General features: G+C 42.8%; 1 protein-coding gene across 1 annotated transcript in view; it reads left to right on the forward strand.

Moving 5' to 3' along the window:
• The first annotated feature begins 8,874 nt into the window (after nt 1-8,874).
• Nucleotides 8,875-27,580, forward strand: part of MGAT1 (alpha-1,3-mannosyl-glycoprotein 2-beta-N-acetylglucosaminyltransferase) — a 118,912-nt gene continuing 100,206 nt past the window's right edge. Inside the window, exons 1-2 of the mRNA XM_069237336.1 lie at nt 8,875-8,973; nt 14,923-15,235. The gene's annotated coding sequence lies outside the window, so the exon portion shown is untranslated. The remainder of the gene's footprint in view (nt 8,974-14,922; nt 15,236-27,580) is intronic.

Genomic DNA, 27,580 nt, shown 5'->3' on the forward strand with positions numbered 1-27,580 from the left:
TATGCGGTAAGTGGAAGAAATAAGGCATCCTGTCCACGCTCTCGCTGTAGGGTCCCTGTATAGTAATCACGCCCAGCGAACATATTTGATGACCCCAAAATCGCAAATGCAGCTGGCATATAGTTCCAGATTATAGCGTCAACCGTTTGTCGCATGTTTAGGGAGAGGCAACCAGCATATGGGTAACGTTCTTTCGCTGGATTCATTAAATAGAATAGGCAGCGTATGTTCAAGGAGGTAGTGCGATGAGGGATGGAGCTACTTTGTTCCGTGTTGATTAAGTGAGGGAGAAGAGGGAGCAGCCATGACGCTAGAATCTTTGAGGATTTTATTCTCGGTGTTAGAAGGGACAGAGGCCCATAAGATGATATGTCAGTAGGCAACCTGCTGGGTTTGAGGAGTGAGGTTACCAAGTCCTCTGGGTTCAACAGGGGAAGTGAACCTGTCTCCAGAGAGGTATTGCACATTTTTTTCGAGAAGTGGAATCAGCGGGGCAACATAAGGGGAATAACATTTTACCAGTAGCTCAGATCCAGTTGTTTTTTATGTGTGAGGGCCTCAGTGGCTTCCTGTATTTCATTTGTAGACACAGAAGCCCTGAGAGATTTCCTGCCAGTTGCTGAACTTTTGGGGTAGTGTGACCTGGCTTAAGAATGCTGTTAAGGAGGTGTAGCAGCATATACGTCTGAATAGTAGTCCCAGAATGCGGTGTAATTGTTCTGGTTTAATGAGTTTAGCTAGTAACATACCTACTTTGTCTGCACCAGTATGTATTTTCTGTATGTTGGCCCTGTGGACAATAACTCTGAGGCGTTCAAGGAGTTCCGCCTAGGCTATGCGGGTGGCTCGCTGTGGCAGTTTGCTGTCTGTATCATGCGATGCTGCTTGCTCGAGTGGGCCTAAGCTGTTCTCTACCTGTGTGAGTTCCCTCAGAACCTCTGCTTGTGCGTCCACTAGTGTGTTGATAGATGACTCACACTACCACTTTAAAGGCCTCCTATTCGATCAATGGTGAGGATGCTGTACCCTCATTCTCCAGGAAGTGCGTGTCAATAGTCATGGTGCTTTGGTCTCGGAACACAGCATCTTCCAAAAGTGTGGGCTGAAGATGCCAATTTGTGATTGGGTAGGTGTCCAGCCCCACGCTATTGTAATTTCCAGGGGCTGGTGGTCAGATAACGTTTTCCCCAAGTATGTTGCATGTGTAATCTGTGATTGTAATTGAGATGCACAGAGGAACCTATCCAAGCGGGAGTGGAGTGCATCTGGGGGAAAGTAAAAGGAGTATGCTCTGAAAACAATTTTACAGCTACACCAGACTTCGGAAAGCCCCCAGTTTGTCAGCCATTGTTGCAGCGCCCTCACTGTCAGATTGGAGCTGCTGTTGATAGGGGAGTGAAAATGGTCAAGGTGGATTGAGTACTGCGTTACAATCCCCTCCCAGGACCCAAGGGAGATGTGTCCAGTCTGACAGCAACGTAGTAAGTTGTGAGAAATATCTAATGTGATCCCTGATTTGGGGCAAATATGCAGTCAAGCACTATGGGCATCCTGTGAAGGGTACCGCGCAAGAGTACATAACGACCTTGTGTATCAATTTTTGATTTGTAGGGAGACCCTGTCACAGACCCATATTGCAGCCCGACCGTGCGTAAGCAGAGTAGAAAGTACCAAAAGAGTTGACCCCTCCACTCCTCTTATAGCTTTTGGGCCTCCATATCAGTAAGGTGTGTTTCCTGAAGATATGCAATATGTATGCAACAGTTGTGCTAGCACCCTATGTCTCTTGTGCAGAGAGCCCAGCCCCATAACATTCCAGGTGAGTATACTGTAAGAGTTAGGGATTGTAGCCATTACATTGACTGTATATTGTATAAGGTGTAGTGCTCACATGTGGAAATGGTGTCCCCATGCAGTAATCATTGGTGGTAGAAACAAAACACTGAACAACTTCCCTAAAACAGTTTTGTAGCCATTACATTGACTGTATATTGTATAAGGTGTAGTGCTCACATGTTGAAATGTTGTCCCCATGCAGTAATGATTGGTGGTAGAAACAAAACACTGAACAACTTCCCAAAAACAGCGAGAAGTGTTTGTGCGTCCATTTAACTTTCCATAACATAACCTTAAAACCACAGATAACCGCGGGCCTACACTTGGCGGAAGCATTATCTAAACCCCTGGCGGTCAACTCAAGGTGAAAGTACAAAAGTTGTCCATGAGGAGTCCGGACCTTGGACCTTAGTGGGACAGGATGGTAGTGCAGCCTGTGATCATAAAAGGAGGCCCTGCATAAAATTTGTATGGCTGGGGTACAGTTAAACTAATCATTTAGATTATCATTAAGTGTGTTCCAGGGTAATGAGCAAAGTCATGTAGGATTAGTGATGACAGAAGCTCAGGAAACCCCTTTGGCTACATGTCAGGGAGAGCGTCACAAGGGAACGCCATGTTTTGGAGAAAGCGTGTACTTACAACTGTTAACCCACCAGGTCATTAGCTGTTGGTGGTGTTATTGCCGGGAATAGTGCCATGTTGCCCTCCATGTCAATGGTCTGAGGCACTGTCTCGGGATGGGCTGGAGTGGCAACCAGGGTCTCATAGTGCTGTCGTTGAGTGTAGAGCTGCGTGCTGGTCCACTAGGGCTTGTTATGGAGTTGCCGCTTCCCCCGCCTGGGCCTCAGAAGCTCCACCTGCGCGCTGCTCCCAGGGTGTCCACTGTGGCTTCTAAGGTGAGGAATGTGGTTGTGTATGCCTGTGGAGGTATGGAAAGTAAAGGTCTAGCAAGTCTCAGGCCACTTCAGCAGAGCTGAAGAAATGTGATTGCTGTTCATAAACAAACAATCTTCAGCTTGGAGGAGAAAAGTAAGGCATGGGTAATGCCAATATTACACAGGTGACGTTTTATAGCTTGAAACGAAGATCTTTGTTGCTCAATGGAAAAAAAGTGAAGTCAGGGAATATCGAGACCTTTTTTTGCTTAATTGTTAGTGGTGAATTGTCTCAGGCAGCTCGTAGCACTTGGTCTCCATCTCTAAAATCGAGGATCTGCGCCACTATTGGCTTCAGGGGTTCACCCGGGATGTTTCTTCTTTGATACACGGTGCACCCTCGCCACCGTGAAGAGGTGAGATAGGCCTGATAAGGCTACTACAGACTGGGGCCAGGTTTCTATGAATTGGGTGGCCTGTGGGCCCTCCACGCCCTCAGGCACACCTACAATGTGAATATTATTCCTGTGTGCTCATCCTTCCGCATCTTCAGTGCAAGCCTAGAGCAGCTCCACTTGTTTGTTCAATTGCATCACCAAAGTGGTTTGTTCAGTTAGTTCAGGCATCAATGTTGATAGTGACTGCTCTGTGGTTTTGACTATCAGCCAGCTTCCTATGTTCGCCTTTAAGCAGAGTAGTGTCTGTAGTTAGGACGCTGAGTTGTTGTTCTATGGCTACTTTGTAGTCACAGATTTCCTGTAATATAATATCCAGCTTGTCCATAGGGGGTGCTATCAGGGTAGGAGGTACATAGTCAGCAGGTGTCATAGTGGAAGAGCCCTTGGAGGGTGGGGAGCATGAGCAAGAGTGCATATCTAGTTTGGGTAGACTAAGTGTGTTGCGCCTCATTTTGTTAGCACTTGATCGGGTCCGAAAGCCTTGGGAATGTATGGTGTTCCAGGTGAGATGAGCTGAGGGCCTCAGCAGTAATTCAACTCAATTGTTTTTTTGTTCAGGGCCTCTCACCTGGGAGCACGTGCATGATCAGGGGTGACCGCAAGTGCCTTCACTTATAGTCTAGCAACCTGGGTGTTTGATTTCCTCCTGTGACAATGAGTGGAGGGTCACGGAATCAAAACACATGCTGGTGGGAGGCTGGTATAACTGTCATGTATGTAATGATGGCAGAACAGGTTTTTGGGTTGAGCAGTGTCTACTTCGTTTAAGGGTCCCCCAGTCGCCTTGCACTGTTGCCTCCCTGAGATCCAGTAGCAACTAATGTTGCCTCTCCTCATTCTACAACCAAGCCATCAATGGTCAATCTGTCAAAATATTTTGATACGTAAATATTGGAGTGGGTCAACTGTGAAGGATAGACATATTTATAGTATTCCCTAAATTAAGACAACATACTAGCAATATAATACAGCATAATCAGTAGATTCAATAACTGAACAGTGATGTCACCAGCGGCCTATGTGGGTTTTAACATCCAAGCTAATACCATACCTGGCCTCTCCACCTCACCATAGGCCAGGGCCATTGCAAATTTCATGCTCAACAATGAAGACAGGCAAGAACTGACTATACTAAACAAGTTAGAGAGGGGAGTTTCTACAAATGTCTCCATATCACCTGTGTGATGGTTTCAGATATGCTAGTAATCCGGACATTGTTGCATCTGGAACATTTCTTAAGATCTTTATTTCTAGTGTTTATGACCCCAACAACTTGTTTACCTTAAATCACTTTTCACTGTGTGTAGAAATGTCACCCTCAATGTCCTAGATGTGCCATTCAGCAAGATCTATTCTGGAAGCCTGTTTAACAAGGCCAGAGCAGGAAATCATGTGGATGCAATCGGATCAGGGATCCAACAGTTATTATGGTGCCCGAGTTGGACCGGCTCCAGTGAAATATGCTGAATTTATCGAGGTGTAATTTGTAGACATCAAGACTGCGCTTTTTCATTTTGCATAACAGCCTGCGGGTAGCATAGGAGCTTTCTTATTTTCACTTCTAGATAGGCCCAACAAAAAGGTATCACTTAAAGGGCCATTAGCCTCCTTTTGTTCTAGTATCTCCCTGCCTGCAGGCTATCTGTAGCCAAACACTTGGACTGCAATGGAGGGAAACAAAGGCACACAGTCTGTTATCACTTCACAAGTACTTAAGAGAACCTATGGTTTGGAGGCTGGTTTTTCACTTTCTTCAATCACTGCATATAAGAGATATGCATGCACTATATGAATGTCAGCTTTATCTGTCTGTATGAGTAATTACACAAATTACTATTTAAATAGCACTTACTAATTTATTTTTATATAATTATTTTATAGCACTACTCATCCCAGTGTAGGGTATCAATGCACCTTACATCACACAGACACATTATACAAATAAATCATGGAAGTGTGTAAACCTGTGTACAGGAAATGTCCCACAAGACTATGTGGGTGACAAGGTGTGGGAGTCTCATATCGTCCTTACTGGGAGGCATTATATGCTAAGAGTGCATCAGGAGAAACACAAAGTTACGATTTAAAACGTAACGCAGTTGTTCGGTTTGTCTGTACTAATAAGACTATCACTATCGAAAATAACCCTTTTTAGCAAACTTAGAATACAGGAAAAACACTGTGGTTCTATACCCATGCCTGACAGTTTGCATGCAGTTCCTTGATGCTGGCTCACAGTTCTATTTTAGAAGAATTGCAACTTATGAACTACAAATAACATAAGGATCTGTACCAAAAACAGTAACATTTACCTATCTACACCAATCCCCTAATAATCCACACATTGACCTGTCTTTACTGGTTCCCAGAGACAATTTTTTCCCCATGTCCAGCACTAGTCAAGGAACTCTGATATGCGTCCCTTAAGTAGGGTCCCCTCTTTTTCCAGCACAGAACTCGCATGGTATTCTCATGCATGAAACACATGATAATCAAATCAATGTTTTGCAATTTTGGCTTAAATGCATAAAGTAAGTTCATTACTTTTTCTGCACCAGAGCCCAGACTCTGCTGGAAATCCCTTACTTTTCAGCTATGCTCTGGACCATTGTGTTCATATTTAGGAAACAACTAAAAACCTGGCTTTGTAGCTCTGTGGTCAAAGTGTTGTGTGATGATTTCCTTTAGCAGCAAATCTTTTGCCAGCAATGAGATTTACGAATAACTACTAACAATAACGTTTTTGTGTTAGAATAAATGCCACACTTGTTTCACCCTACGAAAGTCATGGTTGGAATACAAAAGCATGAGAGATGAGGAAGAAACTACTCTGCCACAGTGGGCTCCAAAACGAAAAAGCCACCTGAATCCTGTGCCAGAAAGCACATTATGGTGGGGTGAAAGAAGGTTGTGATGGCTGATGGTGTTAAAGCATCAACCATTACCAGGCATAACGATCCTGTAGATAATGAAAGCATTCATTGGAGGCCTTTGCAGGAGTTATTATACATCATAAACACAAAACATCTTCAGAGCAGCGAAATCCTCTACTCAACACAGGCCATGGGTTCAGCAACAATGAGGCAGTTGTCCAAAATTCACGACTAAACAGTCCTGTTATTACCTGAGGGAGATCAGCAATAGTTGCATGAAATGGTTTCTTTGAATGTTACCCAGAAAAGCTTGCAGCTGCTATACTACCCAACATAGAATTACAGAGGAGCTTAATGATAGATCTAGCCTGACTAGTGCCTGGGGGTGGGGTGGTAGCAACATCAAAGTTCCTCAGCCATGCAGATTGCCACATGCATACGTGCCATGGCAAAGGGCACCGACCCAGTAAATCATACCACAAAAGTTTGATATCCAGTCAAACATGCTAGGGAGCAGTCCACCAGTCACTTAACAGAGTTTTAAATCATTAAATGCACTGGCGGGCCTCGTAGGCTAGCACCTGCTGTGCCTGTTTAAGGTAGGGCACATCATAGTGTTGGGGCTCCAGCAATATCACACCAACCTCTAGTCTGACCTTAGGAAGAGGGGTGCCAGCACATTGTTTTTCCTTCTCAGTGTATTTTGAGGCGTGCGGTTGCTGTTTCTGTTGTTCTGGTAAATACGAGCTTTTTAAAATACAAGTTTGTTTTACCAAGAAGTGTTAATATTAGCAATTAATAGTGAGATGCTGGCACATCTGCATTTAAAAGTCTATCTCTGCCCTCTCACCCACTGAGCTGTATAACCACAATTACTTCCAAGAAAAAAAAGACAGTCAGGAACTCATTTTTTTTCTACTTTCACAACTCTGCCAAATCTCACTATGGTGCACGATGCCATCAACCATCTCTGGCCTTTCAGTCAACAGCAAGTTGCAGTCTGAAAATTGTAGTTTTGCTTTAAACACTGTCGTTATGGCCTCAGAATCATAGCATGCAAAGTCCAGTTAACTAAAATGTCAGGATTGGCTGATGGGGTTATACGTGGAATGGAGCCACTTATCAGTTAGGTTTTGAAATGTTACAAAGGTGTCTAGTCAATTTTAGAAACTGCGTGTTTCCAACATAAAATCAAAACGAAACTCTGCTCAAATATTGTTGGAGTGTTCAGTCTTTCGTTCCCACCATGCATTGGAACAAGAAGCAGCAAGACAGAGTATTGAACTATGTGTAATTGAAACATATATAGAACAGGTGCAAACAGATCGCTAACACACTAAAGATAGAATGAAAGTTGTTTAACGGCTTAAGTGGTAAGGGGGACATGGTATCTTCCTCAGCGCAGTCGGCTCCGATGACGCTGGGGACGATCCTGTTTACCATTTCTCCAACTGGCTTCCTTTATCCTCCCACAAGTGTCTACTTTTCAGGAAGTTGTGGTTTTCATTTTTAAAAAACGTTCCTTGAGAGTGTCTGCGTCTCCCCCGTTATTTGTGGTCCCATACTTCTCCAAATACGTTTCCGTAACATTATAAACATGTATTTTTCTCCAACTTTGTACTTGGAGCCAATCTTATATATGCTTTCACTTTTATACTTCGCCCTGCTTTCCTGTGCCCTTAAACTCCAAAGAGCAGTCTCTCGTTCGTTCACCTCACGCCTACATGTTGCTGTCTCAGTTTGCTTTGCTTTACGTACCTTCATGTTGCTACCCCCAACGAACCATTCTTCTATCCGACTTCAGACATTCTGCTCACTCTGTTGCTAGCCCCACGTGCTCCTTCTCCCGCCAGCCCATAATAGTTTTTATTTCCCCCAGCTGACTCAACTGGGATCAGAAAAAAAGCTTATTTTAGTAGGCATGCCCATGCTTGATGACGGTACCTACAAAATGACGCACACAGACATGTAAGTTTTTTATTTTTTATTAGCCATTATGCAGAGCGTGAGAGCAGCATGGCTAAAAGCACTGGCAAAGTCAACAAGCCCCTAACGCAAGATATACTGGCTTTGAAAAGCAATGCTTGTTCACATCTGATTTTATTTCTCTTTGTCACAGTTTTTCCGCCTTTTTCTTCCTCATAGCTACCAATTTTCCCAGATTCATGTGTGATAAATTAATCCAGTCCCGCTTTTTATATTAGAATTCTGAGACCTGTAGTTCTGGTGCTATACAGGGATACATAAGACAAGTTCCAAAAAGCTAGGAAAAAGTGGGACTGGACTAACCCTACAAGCATGGACCTGGTAAACTTACAGACTGTGCCAATTTCCTTCCCCTTTTGTTTTCTCTCGCTGTGGATCAAAGTAGCGTTGATAAAAATAAGTGCCAGATAACTGCCAGTGGACCCCACCGGTTCAAATCAACTCCTTGCCTGCCCTGCTGTCGGTTGTGAACAGGCCGTGACAGGGCCATCCAACCACCGGTCACTGTCATCCCCAGAGACCCTTCGTCGCGCTGTTCCTCCTCCCCACAATTTCTTCCTCTTCTCACTCCCTCCAGAGCTACGGGGGGTGGCAGATCAGCTCGGCCTACTCCAAACCCGCATCATAGCTCACTCCATGCTGGCAGGAAGAAGGGCGCCCGCTAACAACAGAAAAACAGATCGGGGGGGGGAGGGGGGGACGCGCGCGACCTCCACAGCCAATAACCACTTCGAAATTCTGTATGGCGAAATAGGATTGGCTGAGAAGTCACCAGTACACCAATCCTACACCATCTTACATATTAGTAGTACCGCCCACTACCAGAATACATACAGCCTTCGGATTGGCAGATGTGCGACTCGGAAGTGCTAAATCACTGACAAATGACATCCCTTAAAAAAATCAGCAACGGGCATGAGGCTGAATTCACGGAGGCTCCTTGTAAGTAGCGGGCGGGTGTTCTCTGGTATTAGGCTAAAGGGAAATGACTAACAAGAAGAGGAACCCGAGAGCTCTGAAGGGTAGCCGGACTGGAGTGTAGGGGCGCCAGGGGGCACAGTTGGCAGGGTATTGAGATGGTGGCTGAAGGGTATGAGGGAGGCAGTGTTTATGTGGATAGGGCTCTGAACTGTTATGTAGGGTTGTCACCTGGCCGGTTTTTAACCGCCCCCTCTGGTAATTATAGTTCCATGGCTGGTAATCATTAAATGCAGGCAGTGTATTGCCCGGTATTTATGTCACGCTATCGTTCCCTCATCAATCACTGATGTATGTAGAAGTAGCGCGCTGTACGTTAGAGCGGGTGAGTTTACATCTTTCAAATACAAATGTGTGTCATTACGTGATAGTTTGATCAGAGAGCAATTCATTAAATGCAAGGCACACTCAAACCCAGACCCCCAAGTTCGATGTTGGAAACTTTACCACTAGTCCATAATCGTCTGTCATATTGCACTGCAGTTTAGCTTTAATATAAAGCTGTAGTACTTGCAACAATTTTGAAACGCTTATGGCATCCACTGTTAATGACCATTCAATTTATTTAAGTGACCGGGTCGCTTTAAACCTTTTCCGATTAAGATAGTAAAATCTAAAAAAAAAAAAAAAGTTAAATTTATATAGGTCGATTCAGTCTCTTGAGTGTGACTGACAGTGGGAGACGAAAAAGCTTGATCACAAAGTTGATGCCTACTGTGGTTCCTTTCGATAACTCGAAAAGGAATGCCATGTTTGTTGGTAGAGGTCTAGGGACACTTCTTTAAGCAACTGCCTTGTGCAGCAGCAGTATACCCTCTAATAAGTTTGTTTCGCTGTGCTGAAGCAGACCTGTCCACCTCCCCACCCTTCTTGTGGATAAATATAACGCTTTTATGATTTCTATGTGGTGTATTGGCGTAATGGTGGGATTTTTTCAGAAAAGGTGTAAGCTCTATGGAGGAATGAAGGAAATCTGAAGTAGTGATGTAGGGGCTATTTGGGTAGGGGGCTGACATATACGTGTGTGGGAACTTAGGAATAACATTTGAGGAGAGAATGGGTAGTTATGCAGGGAGCTGATTTACCTTTTATGTGGGATTTTTGTGGTGAGAGGATAAGGGGTAAGTATCTTGGGAGGCTAAGGGGTAACATGGAGCTAGGGTGACATGGAGGGGAGGCTGAGAAATAATGTGGTTTCTTAACGGAGGTGGCTTTGCAGCGGTGAGGTTTCTGTTCTGGGAGGGGACTACAGTTGTAAATAATTGGATTATTATTTGGGGTGGGTGACTATGTGTCAGGGTGAACTCTGTCCTTAAATTAATCTGAACTCATTAGCCATGGTAGAGAGCAGACAGGCTTAACACAGGGTTGTGTGTGAAGTATCAAAACATTAATAAAGTCAAAATTCAAAACTATAAACACCCCAAACTGAATTAGAAACAGAGTAAAATTCAATTTGTAAAATGAAACCAAAATTGCATAAATCCAACAAGTGGAACTGGTGATATGCACTTGTTGAGTTACACAAATTTATAGAATGCACAATCACCTCGGAGGGTATCCTGACGCTGAGCAGATGTGAGTCAACCCACACCGTAGGACCTAGAAACACTACTCGAGAAACCAGGCCTTCATCTTCTTGCAGCATTTAAGAAGTGAGAAGGAGGCTCTTATGTGTAGCAGCAGGTCATTCCATGCTTTGGGGCAATGAAGGAAAGGGCTTGACTGCTTGATCTGGTTTCCACTTGTGTAGAATGTGTTCAAGTAGCAGTCCAGATGAGTTGATGTGTCTGGAAGGTTTGTGAAAGCAGATGCATTTGTTGAGGTTTGCTGGGTCAGTGTTCTATAGTGTCTTTAAAGTGTAGGTGAGACTTCTGAATTGTGCTGATTTGTACATTGGAATCCAGTGAAGCCCTTTCAATGTGTGATGTGGGAGATTGAATGATTCTATCTGCAGAGTTCTGATTGATCAGCCGCCTTCTGGTGATTTTTTTATTTATTTATTTTGGTTCTGGCATAGAGGGTCTTTCCGTAGTCCACTTTGCTTGTGACAAGAGCATGTGTGATTATTTTCCAGGTGCTGTTGGGAGCCATTTAAAAAATCTCCCTCAGTGTCTTCAGGATATAGAAACATGAGGCGATGCAAGTGTTGACTTGGGTGGTAATGTCGACTTTGCTGTAAGTTGATGATGATCCTGGAGTTCTTGGTAGGGGTTTGTCAGTTGTAGCTATGTTGAATCCCACATGAAGTGCTCTTCCCGAAGATCATGATTGTGGTCTTGTCAATGTTCAGCTTCAGACAGTTGGTCTTTATCCTGTGGTGTATTTCAGTCATGCAGGTTTTTAACCCAATCTGAATGTTTGGTATCTTCTGGGAGGGAGGGAATGAGTTGCGTGTCGTCAGCGTAGGAAAGGACATTGATGTGAGAGCGGATGATGCTGGCTAGAGGGAGAATCTATGCGTCCTATGAGGTTGCGGGCATCTGAGTTGTATGGTGCCAGGCTGACTGGGTCCTTCCAGTCAGGAAGGAGCAGATCCATCAGACTGCTTGTCATTGGATTCACATACTGTGTAGGCGTTGGATGAAGATGGGATGAGAGACTGTCTGGTATTGTGGAAAGGTCCAGCAGGATGACGGCCTTTGTCTCTTTCACCCAGACTAATGTGAATGTCATCCATGGTGGTGATGAGAACAGTTTTCCAGCTGTGGTTGGGTCTGAACCCAGACTGATTGGTGTGGAGAAACTGGTGGTCGTTGAGGCATTCTGTGAGATGCCTGACTTTTCTCTAAAACCCTGGCCTGTTATGATGGCAATGAGATCCGACTAGTAGGTAAGTGATGAAGGGTCTACAGAAGGGTTCTTCATCAACTGGGGCAGGGGGATTGAGGGGAGAGCAGTTGCTTGATTCTCACTGTCAGGGAAGGTTGCGGAAGAGCTGATGGCATGCAGAATGGGTGGTCCAATTTGGCCTCTGAGTGGATGATCTTCATCATGGTAGCGTTTTTTTGTGGGTGGTCGAAAGGCTATGTGGTAAGCATTGGTTCTTTGGATAAGGTCTAGAGACATTTGGTGAGGCGTCAGGTCTGGTTGTGGGATGAAGTTACTGTAAATGGCGGTGATTTTGTTGCTCACGAATTGAGAGATTGTTACTGCTGTACTGCAAAGTTGTAATGGAGTTGAAGGCAGCAGTTTTGAGTAGAAGTAGCGCTAAAACATACCATTGCTAGTAAATGGTCGTAGTAGACCGTGACCTAGGCATAATTTGAAGCAAGCTGTGGTGGAGCGCAGGTCAGATACACCAACCATATTCACCTTGGTCAAATATTTCCCTTTCATTTAGGGAAATTGCCAATGTCCCCCACACCTAACACTAAAATCCAGTTTGTAGTAGGTACTGTACCCACCTCAAGCCTAGAGACAGAAGTCTGACAGGGCAAAAGCAGGGTCCTTGAGGAACCAGAGGGCATCACCCAGGGTTATTATGTCATCCTGTTCTCTCCCTTTCAAGTGTGCCCCAAGTGTTACATGTGGCTCAACAGACTTATCAAGCAGAGTTTGACACTCAAGTGGCACAGGATGTTCACAGACCCCATTCTGGATATTGTATGGTGCTCAGAGGGAAGATCTCTGTACATTCAGGCCAGCCTCTTGCAAACATCTGGGAGTAAATACACTCTTCAGTCACACCTGTTTAATCCTGAGAGCTGGCTGAGATTCATACTAATTAGCATTCTGACAGCTGAGGCTGATAAACGGTAACTTTCAAAAAGTTACAATTTCTTTTAAAAAAGAGAGTGGTTTCATTGTTTTCCTAGCTGGCCCAATTCTTTAGATACATCATTGTTGTAATCTGTGGTCTGATTTTCTACATAGGACAGTCAGGCCTGCTGCAGTAAAAACATGTTGGGCCTTGTCACTCTAGGGACTTTATAACATTTTTTTTAAAGTTCCACTTTAAAATAACACATACCCTGCCTTGTGGGCCTCAAGGTCACACATAGAGGTAACTTACTAGTATGTAAAAGGAAGGGTTTTTATCCTGTCGAAAGGGTTATTTTGGTAGGTTGTAATGTGGGGTTTACACTGCAGCTAACAAGCTTCTTGGGTTAAGCATGAGGTCATGTTTACACTGAAACTGTAGTGGCTGGAACAATACGTACTGAAGTCCAATAGTGGCATCTAACTTCTAGGCTCAGTGTGCAGTTTCTATACCATATACTTAACACTTGTAAATAAGTTAAAAGTACCAGTAAGGAATAAGGTAATTCAACCATGTTTAAAGGGGAAGTGCACACACAATACTTCCTTTTAGCAGGGGTAAAGTGCAGAGTTCTAAAGCTAGCAAAAATATAGGGTCCGGCAAAAAGTGAAAAATTGGGGGCGGCCATGCAGAAAAGGTGTGTTTCCTACAGTGATAATGTAGTTTTTTATGGAGGAGGCAGAGGAGTAAATTGATTTCTCTGCCTGGAAAGACTGACTGGTAGGATAAGAGATATTGTGAGGTTGAGCCTGCTAGGTAATGGGGATTATAGTCTGTTGGCAACAGTGGTTCACATTGGTATAATTTACAAAAACCTTTTTTTAGTGACAGACAAAAATGTCTATTACATTTGTAGTATGTTTTGTTGATTTTAGAAGTTTTGTTGCTCTGACAAGTCTATGCTCACTTGGGTGTCATGGTTACTTTTTAAATTTGGATTGCGACTGTGATGTTTTAATAGGTTATCATGTTTTTCAATTTGCACTACATAGATATTTTACTTTTTCTTTTCTCATCAAAGGTGGTCTGATGTTTCCTAATGTGTATATATTGTATGCCATTGAATGCACGAGGCTACTTGCTTTCATTTACAATTTTTTTTTTCTCAATAAAGAGACTAATGTGAACAGTTGTTGGCAAGACTATGTACCCAGGTTCTCACGGGGTTTAAGGTTAGCTCTTGTAGCCCAATATGGGTAATGGGGATTGGGCCTGCGGCGTAGCATGTGGAAGGGGCTAGGGTGAAGCGTGTGGAAAGATTTTACATGTAACACGGTGAAGGGTCTAAGGATGGTAACGCCTGGTAAAGGTCTGTGGGTGTTAAAGCCTTGGAAAGCACCTTGGGGGAGAAAGGGCTATGATAACATGAGGCAGAAGCTAGAGCTCAGTGGAGGAGGTTTAGGTCTAACATGACATATCCAAAGAGGTCTAACCTAGATTAGCGCTACCAGCGTAAATTGGTGTGGTCTGAGAAGGTAATGGTGGGGAAGGCTATCATGGGTTGCGATATGATGGATAACTTTGGTTTAGTTTGAGGAGGCTTAGAGGTAATAATAGAGGGAAGAGCCCAAAGAAAGGTATATTGGGAAGGGGTTGATTGATAACAGGTGGGGTTAGAGAGTACTAAGTGAGTGAGAACTGTGGATAACTCAAAGCAGGAGTGAGAGCTGAATGATAATGTAGGTTTAAGGGTGGGGTTGGAGCTTTATTGTGGCTGAGAGGGTAACATGGCATGGCGCCTGAACGGGTAATGTAGGGTGGTGTAAGGAAGAGCATGTACAAAGATGATGCCTTAGAGCAGTGGCTAATGTAGGGCCGGATCTTAATGACTGTGTAATAAGAGAATCTGAATGTCAGTGAGGAAATACAGGGTGAGATTGAGTGATAACTAAGAGGAATGGTTGAGGGATTTCTAAAGATAAGACACTTGGTGGTAAACTTGGGGAGGGATATAATTGGGGTTATCAGTTGGCTGGGGCCATAAACATGGGAAAGGTGCTGGTTTGACCAATAGGGGACGGTCAAGGATTAACGCTTACAGGACAATGGGAGGCAGAAACTGAGAGGTGACATGAAGGGCTTAAAAAGTACAAGTACCTAGTAATACCTTTGTGGAAATTCTCATGTTTTCCGTTCTGTTTGTTCAAAAGGTTTCATAGTGGATGGATGCTAGAGTTCCAGAAGAGCTTCCCTTGGAGAAGTGGTGGATGGCAGCCTCACTGACCAACTGAATGACCTTCTCTGAATACATGGAAGAATCAAGATGTACTTGTTCTGAGCTCCGGCAGAAATGACTCTGGGAAGGGGGGGGAGAGGCACTTTGCCCTAGTCCCCTCCTCCCCCTCCCCGCTCGAAGAAGATTGCAGGTGTAAATAGTGAAGCAATGAAGCACTCTGCCTCACTTGCATACAGAGCCCTGGATTATCCTTCTTGTTACATACCAGTGGCAAGAAAACAAGACAGGTGAGGTTTCTATGTCTTCTGAAATCCTGTGTGGAATTGTACGAGCTGTGTGTGTGCTTCTCCGCTACACTTCATTACTTTCTTGTTTAGCAAATGGAACAGGATGTGCAGCCCTTTTGGTTTTCATATGTATGTCGATCCTTAACATATTCAATGCTACATATTGTGTTTTGGATGCACAAGCATAACTTTAGTGTCTCTTTTCTTTCCACGCCTACCTGAAATCAAAATAAAGTGCGGGGATTCTTGTTTCCCTAAACGCCTTGCTGGGAAGCTTAACACGAGAGAAGGCCACTTGAGTAACCTAAATACTTGTTCTGATATTGCTGTTGTCACAGTTGATCTGAAAAACAATAATTTTAACACCATGGGCCTTACTATGAGGTTGGCGGTCAGACTGGCACGGCTGTGGCGATCGGAGTGGCACGGCTATGGCGGTCTGACCGGCACATTACAAGGTTGCCAGACAGACCCGCCAATCTACCGCTGTCCTTGCCAGCATCATTGATCTCGACAGACTGACGGTGGTCCTGGTTGTAATAACCCAGGGTGGCACTGAACTCTGCACTGCCCTGCTGATAATAACCTTGTTCTCTGGCATGGGCAGTGCTGTGTAGACAGTTTACATTTCGAGGGGGCTGGTGCACCCTGCGTGCTGCCACCGGCTCAAATATGAGCTGGGGGACAATGCTGCTGCACCTTTTCTACTGGGTCCTGCCCGATAGCCCTGTCGGAAAGTTGTAATAGGGCTGGTGGGGAGACGGACACCTGGGTCTGGTTTTCTGACCGCCAAACTCTTACTCAGGCCCCAAGTCTTGTTTTACTCGACCTAGTGAAACAATGCACTATTTGACGCAATCCTTGAATACTTGATCTTTTTCCCGTTCATATAGCTTTGTGTTCCTTTTCTAAATTTCCAGGTTTCCCTTCTTTTAATTTTTCACATTCAGCTCTGCCAAGTCTCAGAGAAGGTCTGTTATTGTGGGTATACCACCTCCATGTTGAGGCTTACTACATACCTATTATTCTATCCTGGAATCTCTTCCTTACTTGATTTGCAATTTCTACAGTATTGTGTGCTTTCTTAATTCATATACGTTTATTGATGTTACTACTTTACAAGACTTCTTTTAATAGAAACTCTTCATAGATTGGGGTGAAATATTTCCCTGGTAGGTGCTACAAGGACAGCATCTTTCTTGGCACAAAATCGGGGATGACTTATCAGGGTGCTAGGATGCCACACTGTACGAGTGTGTGATAACACAGCATCTGTAGCAAACTGTAGTGTAATTAAAAGCAAATGATTAATTTCAATGTTGTGTTTTGCTATTGTGTTGTACCATAAGGTAGCTAAGCACGTTTGTGACTTAGTTTTGAGATCTGGGTCCAGAGTGCCCTATCAACACATAAGGCAATAGGCGAGTTCCAGCAAATTAGATGCGTGCGTACCAATGGTCTCCTCCTCAAAGGAGAAATATGCCCAGGACGGATCAGTGGCAGCCCATTATTGATCATTGATTTTCAAATTCTCCGTACTTTGTTTCAAAAAAATTTAAGCCCTCTATTAGGGAGTGGGATATTGAATTTAAGTTAAAATTGGTGCTTGTATGTAGTTTGTTACAAAATGTTTTAATACTTTCTATTTTTAACTTAGTTTTAATTTTAACTCAGTTGCACAGAGAATACAGAAATGCATTTTTTTACAACTTCCGTGATTCTGCTCCTCATTATTGCAATTTTTTAATTGGCTGCATGGACTTTACCATGAATAATGAATGTAATCCCATTTGAGATCAACTTGGCTAATGTTTTCCTGTCTTCAGTCTAAAAATGGCCTAACTTTACTTAGAAGCATAGAGATTATGGGCAGTAAAGGCTAACTGATGCATCTGTACCCAACATGGTGTTTAACTACATAACTGGTGTTTTTGCTGAAATTAATGAGTTTTTTTTCTTTTTTTCCTTCAAGTGTGGGTGGTATGGGGTCAGGATGGTGATCTTCATTTATGTTTTTATTTGTGATATGTTGTTTTGTGCTGAAGTGACTGTGTCTTCAGTATGTACAGCCTTGTGTATTCACTGCAGGTTGCTTGTGTGTGGAATTCAATGTATTGGTATTTGGCTAATCAGTCAAATAAGAGTTTAGATTATGTATTGGAAAGGGTATGAAACCTTAAACACTTTGCAGAATTCACTCTGTCAACCTTGTTAGTTTGATTATTGGTCTGGTTTGGCTGGTGACATAAAATTTTGAATGTGATGTGTATCATGTGATTCCTCAATTGTAAAAAGTTGTCTCTTAGTAGTACCATTTCTATACCTTGACCTGCTCTTGTGCAGACTGCAAAGTAAACCATGCCTTTTTGCTGGATTTACATAATGGCTCTCTAGTCCCTCACAGATAGTGTTTCAAAAAGTATCCACCCTTCCTTGTTTGTAGTGTAAATTATAACGTAATGTCTTGTTCCAAGAAAGTATAAATATGGTCTAGTGCTGGTATTCTTTAAATCTAGAATTGGGTACAAGGCTCAAAGTATCTTCCATCTTGGGAAGGGTGATGTGCTGTAAAAAATGGTTAATCAGAGCTTGTCAAGAGTATTTAATGAGGCTTCTGGCAGTGCACCAGCGACAAGCCTGTTTGCACCCAGACAGCAGACAGTCATGCTTCCAAATTCCACATTCATCCAGTAAGTTGTGCTTTGTCCATAGACATTCAGTATAGCCATATAGCCCGCTGCTGTGGGTTATACTGGTTGTCAATGGCCCTAATCCTGAAGTAAAGGCCCTTTTCCTAGTTATAGCCCTATAGCCAGTGACAGAATGACTGTGAGGCTATTAGAGCATTTCTCCCACTAAGGATATAATGTTCTGAATTAAAAAGGGAAAAACATGAAGAAGAACATTGGAATGTTGGAGCTCCGGGCTTACCAGTCTTATTGTCTTCAATGGAGCTCTCAACATTCCAGTGTTCTAATGTTGTTCTCTCTATTCCTCATTCTGTGCTTAAACCAATGAGATATCAAACGTTCTAAGGGAGTGTGATATTTATGTAGAAATACCTATTCATTTGGATCACTTTTTGAGGCCTTGAATGTCTTCTAACTAAGGACTCTGGCTTTATATTAAAATCTTTCTCTTCATAGAAAAACAATAAAGGATAAATCCATAAAGGATTTTATTATTGAATGTTTTCTGTACTTGGCTGTCACTAGATATATGGTTCTGTCATCATGCACTTGACATATTTATAGAAATTGCCTCACACTGCAAAAGAATACTTCAATAGAAGGTATCCGTTTTGTTAAAGTACACAAAGTCTGATACTGTCAGTAATAAAGCACTTAAAACTCTGACCATTATAAGTGAAAAGACCCTTGTGGCTCCCTTATTTTGACCTACCCATTGGGTAATGAGTCATATGATCTATTAGTTTAAGCGCTGGCTCAGTTGAGAAGTGTGGACTCAGTTGATTGTTCTCAGTGACTTAAACATTTATTTAGATTTTTTTTGCAGCATTTTAACCAGTGAAATCTGATTTATTTGCTTTTCATGTGAAGCCTAATAGGCCACTCGTAGCTCTTCAAAGAGATATGCTTTAGATCATGCTGGCTCGAATTTGTCCAATTGCCAAAGATATTTTTTGTTTCCAAACACCATGGTCAGCCTATTTCAGTGTCTGTTTTCTTGCAAATGTAGCAAAACTGTTAAGTGTGGGTTCATCGCCTTAGGCCAAAATACAGAATTTATATTTTTGAGAAGGAGGACCGATTACGGCCCTGGCGGAGGCTTGGCCGCCATGGGGGCTGATGGTCCGACCATCAGATTAGGTTGCTGATGGTCAGACCGTTGGCAGTCCGCAGCCAGGACCAGAAGTCCTGACAGGTTGGTGGCTGACCCATTTCATAGTCAGACGTGGCGGCACAGAATTCAGCACCGCTGTGCTGATTATGAAATGGTTTTCCACCAACCTTTTTCAGGGCTAGTTTCCCACCATGGAAAGGCTGGCAGCAAACCAAAAAGGGGCCACTGGGCGGGCCCCTGTACTGTCCACAACCATGTTGTGGACAGTTCAGGGGCCCCCATGCAGTGCCCATGAAATGCGCACTTTCTGCATGAGCAGACAGTGGACATTCTTTGGGTGCTGCACATTCTGTGGGTGTTGCACGGCCCCCGTGTGTGGCTGCATTGGTTTCTGCTCCACGAGGAGCCGAAACCAATGCATCCATGGATGTTCCCATCACCAGCATGGCGGGAACATCCTAATGGAGCTGGGGAAGAGGACGGCAGCCTGGCAGCGATCTCTCCTCCACAGCTTTGGTGGGTCGTGTGTAGCCTGCTGAAGTCATAATCAGCCCCTGAGTTTTCATCTGACCTCTTTTAGAATGAGTATTAGGAGTTACTGAATTCAGCCATTTATGACTTAGCCCTGTAACCAGCAAGCCGGGAAAGACACTCTTGGTACTGGTTTTCCTAATTTGTAGCAAACATTATCTTTGCACTGCTTAATATCGTTGGTGGCTTAATTATGATCATTTTCCACAACTCATCTTTGTAAGAATTAATTGTTTCTAAACAGTCCATTTAAAGAAAGCTAAATGTAACTATTTTTCTAACAAGTTCCTCTCTCTCCCAATCTCTCTGCAGAGAACTATGTATTAAAAACAACATATGTAAAGCAGTCGGTGGGGAATGCTTTATTTAATGTTAAGACATTTCTGTTGGTTTAACAAGCTCACTAAGTATGCATCTGTAGGTAACTGGACAGTTGCATTACTGAATTCTGGTTCATACATTGGGGAATAGTGGCATATATTTGTAGTGCTGTTAGGTCCCAGCATGTGGCAAAAACACTGAACGTGCAAGTCATTTTATAACGCACAGTATAAGATAGGCTGCCACAAAATGTGCAAAGAGATTTAGGGATAGATTTAAAGTTTCAATGGAATGCACAAACTAAGGTTGCTGTGCTGCTTTGCACGAAAGGAGGAAACGAAAGCAAGATATGGTGCTCTTGCACTCTTACTGAGCACTGGTTCACAGACTGCCTGCATAGCACCACAAACATATCTTTGCCCAATAATGCAAACATGCTGCATACTATCTAGCATAAGTTACTCTTCCAGAACAAAATACTATGTTGAGGTGTACTTTACATTTCTTGTGTGCTCTGTACAGTGCAGCACACACGTAATGTGGGAAATTACCTTACTCTTCTTTAATCCGTGCCTCGGGATAGCATACTTTTTTCACACGGGGCTCTGACTACCATTGTTAATAGATGGGGCATGGCATCAAAAACCATGGGTGTTTCATTGCAAACCCATGTACTGTCCATGGGATGCCACCTTGACACAAAGCCGCACGAACACTACTCTACATAACTTTAGGGCTACTTCCCACTGGGGATAAATCTTTGTGCTGGAAAGTAAATACCGTTTCTAAACATTGCACAGCACAATGTTTTAGAAACTCTGCCCGGTTAAGTGTATTTTAAAATTAGTGTTTTAAAATGTCTTATCAATCTGCAGTCAGACTGTGCCTAGTACAAACCTTTTTAAAGTTTCCATTAGGTCAAACTACAAAACCCGGTTGATAACACAGTTGCATTACTTTTCAAAAGGAATTAGTCTTTGTCACCATGACGCCTCAAACGGCCCCATTAATTAAAGACCTACTGGTTTCCAAGCAGCCTTTACATTTACAGACTAACCAGTTATTTGGCACTCTGATTTTCTCACAAATCCTAATATGAAACGGATCCCATGCTGCTTCTGTTTGCTTCCAACTCTACGCCATCCCTTCGTTTAGGATCTTCTGTCCTATGAGTCCTCCGATTTAGAACGACTCAGAAGGGGAATGTAGGCAGGGACTATTTCTTTTTTTAATATATTTGGAATGCACACTACTGTGACAGACGTGCAAAACCGAGGACAACCTGAATATCCATCTACGTTGTTGATTTTCATCTCCTTTTTGGTGTTCCTAGTTCAGCCACAACGTTCCTTAGGAATTTTAAAAGTGACAATTCAGCTCGACTTGCATCCTGTATGTATAGGTTTTCATTATATTTAATGGGTGCACCCAGACTTAAATTGCAGAGCCGGGCAAATTCAGCAAATATGGTGGATTGTGACTCTTTTCCTTTGGTAATGGAGCATTGTCACCTGAAGGATAGCTCAGGTGTTTAGAGCCTTACGCAATAGGTAGACCGAGTGATGTCTTAAATATTCTAAAGTATTCTAAAGAGTGATTCTAAATATAGAATTTGCTTTGTGTGGTTTTGCTCCAGGATGTAGTACATCTGCGGTGCTGTTATGAAGGCCTTGCACCCCTGTGCCTTCTCAAAATAGTGTAGTTTAAGAGTTTGGCGGAAAAATGCTTGTGAAACCTTATTCTGCAGTCAAACTAAGCATGGAGTGTCAAAAGCAGCATAACTGATATTGTGTATAATAGGAAACCAATGCAAAAGCATGGCTCAATGAAAACACTACTTTGTGCATTATGTCTTCAAGTGTTACTTTGACAAACTGGTAACTGTTGTCAGTGTGGTGCATCTCATGTGCCCCATGCAAGGTTTCCCCTTTTACTATTAGTTATTGAAAGTAGCCTGTTTTGGTTAAAGACATTATCGATCAACCATTATTTCTGCAGAAATAAATAAGAAATGTTGAGTTTAGTAATGCACATTGCCACTGCAGGGTTTAAAACAACATTTATGTTTTAGTGAATTGGACACTTGATGTGCTGTGGGATTCAGAGCAGAAGAGAAAACTTGGTTGTTATCACATATGCTATTAACTCCTTCGCTGCCAGGACTTTTCCCCTTCAGGTGTTGGGCTTTTTTTTGGCTATTTGGAACAGTTCGCGCTTAGACCCTCATTACATTTTGTCCTTATAAGCTACCCACGCCAAATTTGCGTCCTTTTTACCCAACATAATACGGATTCTAGAGGTATCCAGAGTTTGTTGGTTCCCCTGGAGGAGATCAAGAAATAAGCCAAAATACAGCAAACATTTAGTTTTTTTGCAAAGATATAGGGGGGACTGCTGAAGAAAGCTTGTGTTTTTCCCCCTGAAAATGGCATCAACAAAGTGTTTGTGGTGCTAAAATTACCATCAGGAACAGGCAGACTTGAATCACAAAACCACATTTTTCAAAGACAATGTTGGCATTTTATCGGGACATACCCCATTTTTACAATTTGTTTTGTGCTTTTAGCCTTCTTCCAGTTAGTGACATAAATGGGTGTGAAACCAATGATGGATCCCGGACAGCTAAACATTTCTGAAAAGTAGACAAAAGTCTGAATTCAGGAAGGGGTCATTTGTATAGATCCTTCAAGGTCTTACTACAGAAAGTAACCGCTAAGATAAAAATTGAAATTGAAGTGACTAAAACAGCAGTTTCTTACCACTTTTTCCTGTGATGTCAGATTTTTGAAAGCAATATACCATTATGTCTGCTGGGATCTTCTGGTTGCGGGGATATATAGGGCTTGTAGGTTCATCAAGAACCCTAGGTACCCAGAGCAACAAAGGAGCTGCTCTTTGCAATGGGTTTTAATTGTATTCTGGGTATACAGCAATTCACTTGGTGAACTATATAGAGTGAAAAGTAGGTATCAAAGAATCCTTTGTATCTTCAAAATGGGCACAAGAGAAGTTGTTGAGAAGTAGTGATTATTTGCACATCTCTGAATTCTGGGGTCCCCGTACTAGCATGTGAATTACAGGGCATTTCTCAAATAGACTTCTTTTTTTACACACTGACTTACATTTGGAAAGAAAAAATGTACAGAAAGACAATGAGCAATAACACTTGCTCTTCTATTCTGTGCCCTCCCTACCCCCCATCAGCTTCCAGCGTGATGGGGCGGCCTCTGAGATCAGCATGTCATCGCGTGCTGATGTCACGGGGGGAGGTGGAAGGCAAATTCCCTTCCCATCGGAGGGGATGGGAGGCCTACCTAGCGCTCACTGCCAATCTCTCCCTAGCCCGCCATTAGTGCCTTTAAATCAAACTGGCTTTAGAGTAAACTCCACAACCACGTTTAACATCCTAGCCCTCTCCTACCTTGCTCAGGAGGCAGCTGCCAAAAAATCACTATTACTGTTTGCCAGCTTTGTGGATTATACAGCAGCATTCAATGCAGTGGATAGGAATTTACTATGGAGCAAGCTAAGAAATTGGGATATCCCAAATAGGATATTAAGGGCAATAAACCTACTGTACACTTCCACTTGGGTAAAGGTAAAGCTGTCGAACTCCATCAGTAAGGAGATTTTCACTACCAAAGGGCTAGAACAAGGATGTTTCCTAGCTCCGTTATTATTTAATCTGTACATTGCAGATATGTCGCAGGCACTGATATATAAGCATTTCTGATTCCACCAAGAATTGGAACTCAAAGTCCCCTTGGTTCAAAATGCTGACGACCTTGTCCTGTTGGACCCCTCTAAAACCGGCATACAAAAAGCTTTAACAGCTTTGCACAGCTATAATATGAGAAACAAAATGAAGGCAAATGTTACTAAAACAAAAGTAGTAATATTTGGTGGGTCATTGAGACATCAGCACTTACGCTGGAAGTTGGGGCAACTTGCCATCAGCACCACGGATATGCGTACTTAAACATTCGATTAACAGCTAAGGGAATGCCAAAAACCCAACTCCTGCATTTGAAGGCAAAGGCCGCCTTTATAACAACAAGAATGTGCCAGTTAAACTAACAGCTAGCCCCTCTGGAAGATCAATACTCCAGACTCTTAAAGCCGTTTTCCTACCAGCATTGATTTACGACCACAAAGCCTTTCCCGGCAAATTCACAGCTCTGAAAGAACAGCTTCAGGTTAAAATGTATAAAAGTTTTCAAATTGCCGCAGTACGTCAGAAGTCATTAGATGAGACTAGAATTCGGATTGGTAGGTCAGCAATGGGCTTTGTTGGGGGGGCTTTCCTGAAATACTGTCACAGTATAGTCATGCCGCTTCCTAACACCCTGAAATCTGTCCTGCGTTATATTTTTGAAACAAAAACAAGCCCTGTTCACAATATTGCACAACAGCTCTAAGCAAACTTCAAAATTGACCAAGTAGCATTGATCAAGTTAGCACAGCTACATATCACAATTACACCTATGCTGAGAAGACAGATAAAAACACTTTCCCGAGCAAGTGACCTGGGAAAATTGAGTAGCACTCCTGTGCAGGAAGCTGGCACAGTCCTATATAAATACCACACAATATTTGGCTCCACAACAATACCTTGCATGCACCATCAGGAAAGCTTGCGTATCGCAAATTGCCTTTGCAAGACTTCTTGGCTTAAGGACAAAGGAGCTAAACCCGAAATGGACTTCCCTAATCAACATAAAGGGTTGCAGGCTCTGCAACTACAATCCAAGACTTTCATCCACAAAGTGTTCTGCTGCCCCTCTCTGTTTAATGCACAACACACTTTATTACGATCTCTTTCTGAGTCCCAGCACAAGAATCTGCACTGAGGCACTGGTGTTCACGTTAAAGAAACCAGTCGATGTGGCCAAATTCAGGAAGTTCATTGTGCTGCTTCAAGCAAAACTGAACAACCGCTTAACATGTATCTAGATTTTGTTTTGTTTTTTTGTTTTTAATTTTTTCTTAATACTGGGTTACTTACTCTTATTTCTAACTGAATATGTATATATGGGTTCCTATTTTAATTTTACTATGGACCTACCTATGGATACGGCCTGCACTCAGGCACACTTCTAACAATATTTCATTCCTTTGGAACTTTAAAGGGTTGACTGTCTGTGCCGCACCCCATATACATGTGTTTCTCATTCTTCCTACATTTATATTGTGCATTTTTTTCTTCTTTTTGCAATGATTTTAAGTAATCCCACAATAAATAAATATTATTTGACTCATGCGGGGGCTTGTGCACAGGGTCTGGTTGCTTGCCGTACGTGGCAAGGGTGGTCCACAAACAATGTCATAAGATACTTAACGTTAAAAAAAAAAAAAAAAAAAAAAAAAAAGGGGGGGGGGAACAAAACTCACTGGAAATAAACATATTAAAGTGGAGTTATACATGAGGAAAGAATTAAGATGTTAACTTGTTTAAAAGAATGTCAAAATGTGGACTTTTGTTTTCCTCTGCCCATCAAAAATCACTCCAGTCTTCCGTCTTGGTTTCTTAGGATCACTTTAATTTACGGCCAGGAACCGTGCTGAAGTATTGCATGCAAAGACACATTCGGCAAGTCTCAAGGCATATCTGACTTCACAAATCTTATATAGATCACAAACACAATGATTTGCATGGTGTGCTCCCTGCCACATTCCATTACTCACCGCAAGCACATCTGCTGATCATCAGTCACACCATCCTGTTTGTACTGAGAGTGTCAGTTATTCATGCTTGGCTAACTTCCCTAGAGGCCATATATGCTCAGCTGAGTACAAAGGTCAGTAGGTTATTTCTTGGACCAGTTTGTGTTCTTTGTACCAAAAGTCATGGCCCTCAACCTGTGACTAGCACATGTACTGAAACTCTGGTTTCAGCACATATTTTACTGGTGAGTCTGTTTCTGCCTCATGCATATTTTTGTACAAGATGGACTCTGTTCGCAAGATGGAGTTACTGTAGACATTTCTACTTCCACATTCCCCTCTCTTGTTAATTGATTGACATCTATTTGATGATGATCTTGTGGCTGTCCCCAAGTGTCCATTAGCCTAATATTTGTTCTAACCAGAATAATTCCTACTCTGCCCATGTTTGCCGTCTCTCTCTGGCAGCATTGTAGTGTTACTTGGAAGTAACTGCAACATAGCAGTAGTACTATTATGATGGACAGGAGGGCTTTAAATAACTCTGACATTAAGGATAGTAACCATGACAACCACCCTGAAAACCTGTCCGTTGGTTTGGTTTGTTCTGTTGCCATGTTTTCTCTGTGTGCAAAGCTAGCATTGCTTTGGATAGAGTACTGTTTTCATCATTTCCTGGAATGCACATACAGCAGTAGGAACCGATCTTGGTGCACACTCCTCCTTCCATGGCCGTTAGTAAGTCCAGTACAACACGATGCTGCATCTCCATTATTCTCATTTCCCTTGATTCTTCCCTGATAGCATTAAAACCATCATCTGTGCCATTCACTAATAACATAAGTTCATATCTCGTTTGTTGCAGCCATCTGGCATTAGCAACTGCTTGGAACACTGCAATCAGTCCTCCGGGGGACATACTCGCACCCCAAACCTCACTTTCAGAGAATAGTAGAAACTCTTCTGGCACACCTTTCACATCCAGGGCAAATTGTTGATGGATGCACCTCTTCCACCTGTGTTAGGGCATGCCTTCTCTCTTGTGCATGCGCATAGATGTCTTCACCTGTGACATTTTCACGTAGTGGCACCTCTAGCGTTTGGGACCTTAGCATAACAAGGGAACAAACACCCTGCCAACTTTTGGGCAGTGGATAATGTGCTTGTGTACCACATGCCAGTATGTGTCCATTAATGCTGCTGTTCCTTCTTGTAGGCTTTGAAGATCTAATGTAATTTGACACTTTTTGTTCCTACCTACTGGTTGTCCCATTACCTCGAACATACATATTTTTCCAGCCTTGAGTTATACTGTATCAGTGCAGGTATTGGGTCAAAATATGACATACTTGTTAGTTCCTGTTCCCATATGGGACTAAATCACGTTTTCGTTTCCCTATAATCTGTAGCATTGAAAGCTACTTCCTTTAACACTTTGGAGGGACAAATAGCTCTAGTATTGAAAACCTACTGCCTATTCTTGTATGCTGCTCCTTTAAAGATAAGTGCAGGCCATTTTTCGCATTCTTTCACTGTGCTATTTACATCTATTTTACTCCCATTGATACAATGCTGCTCCGCTCTTCTTTCTCTAATACTGCTGTGGTATTCATCTTTACTGCCCTGAAATAATACTTGGAATACTATTTTCGGCCCCTAAAGGAGCAGGACATTAATGCTAACAGACATGTGGGGGGTCTGTTCTCTACTTCACTCTTTATTTCAGTACTACCTGCTGCATGTGGTATTAATGAGCAAACAAAACATGTCTTATCTGAGTGTTCCCTGACAGTACTGTGTAAACTTCTTCACTGTGTTCCTCATCCATAATGGGTGTAGTGAGTAGTCAGTAAGTTCTCTTTTTTTGCTTAGGTGATAGGGATTATAGGCATATGTCTGCCCTAGGTGCTTGAGGTGTTACAATTGCATTGTTACCTAGCAGATCCTTATCTCGTAAGGAGGGGTCAGCAACATCTGAAAATGACTACCTAGCGGGCTCTCACCCTTTGAGTGTGAGAGACAGCA

This window comes from Pleurodeles waltl, chromosome 6 (assembly GCF_031143425.1).
Source record: "Pleurodeles waltl isolate 20211129_DDA chromosome 6, aPleWal1.hap1.20221129, whole genome shotgun sequence".
Taxonomy (NCBI): domain Eukaryota; kingdom Metazoa; phylum Chordata; class Amphibia; order Caudata; family Salamandridae; genus Pleurodeles; species Pleurodeles waltl.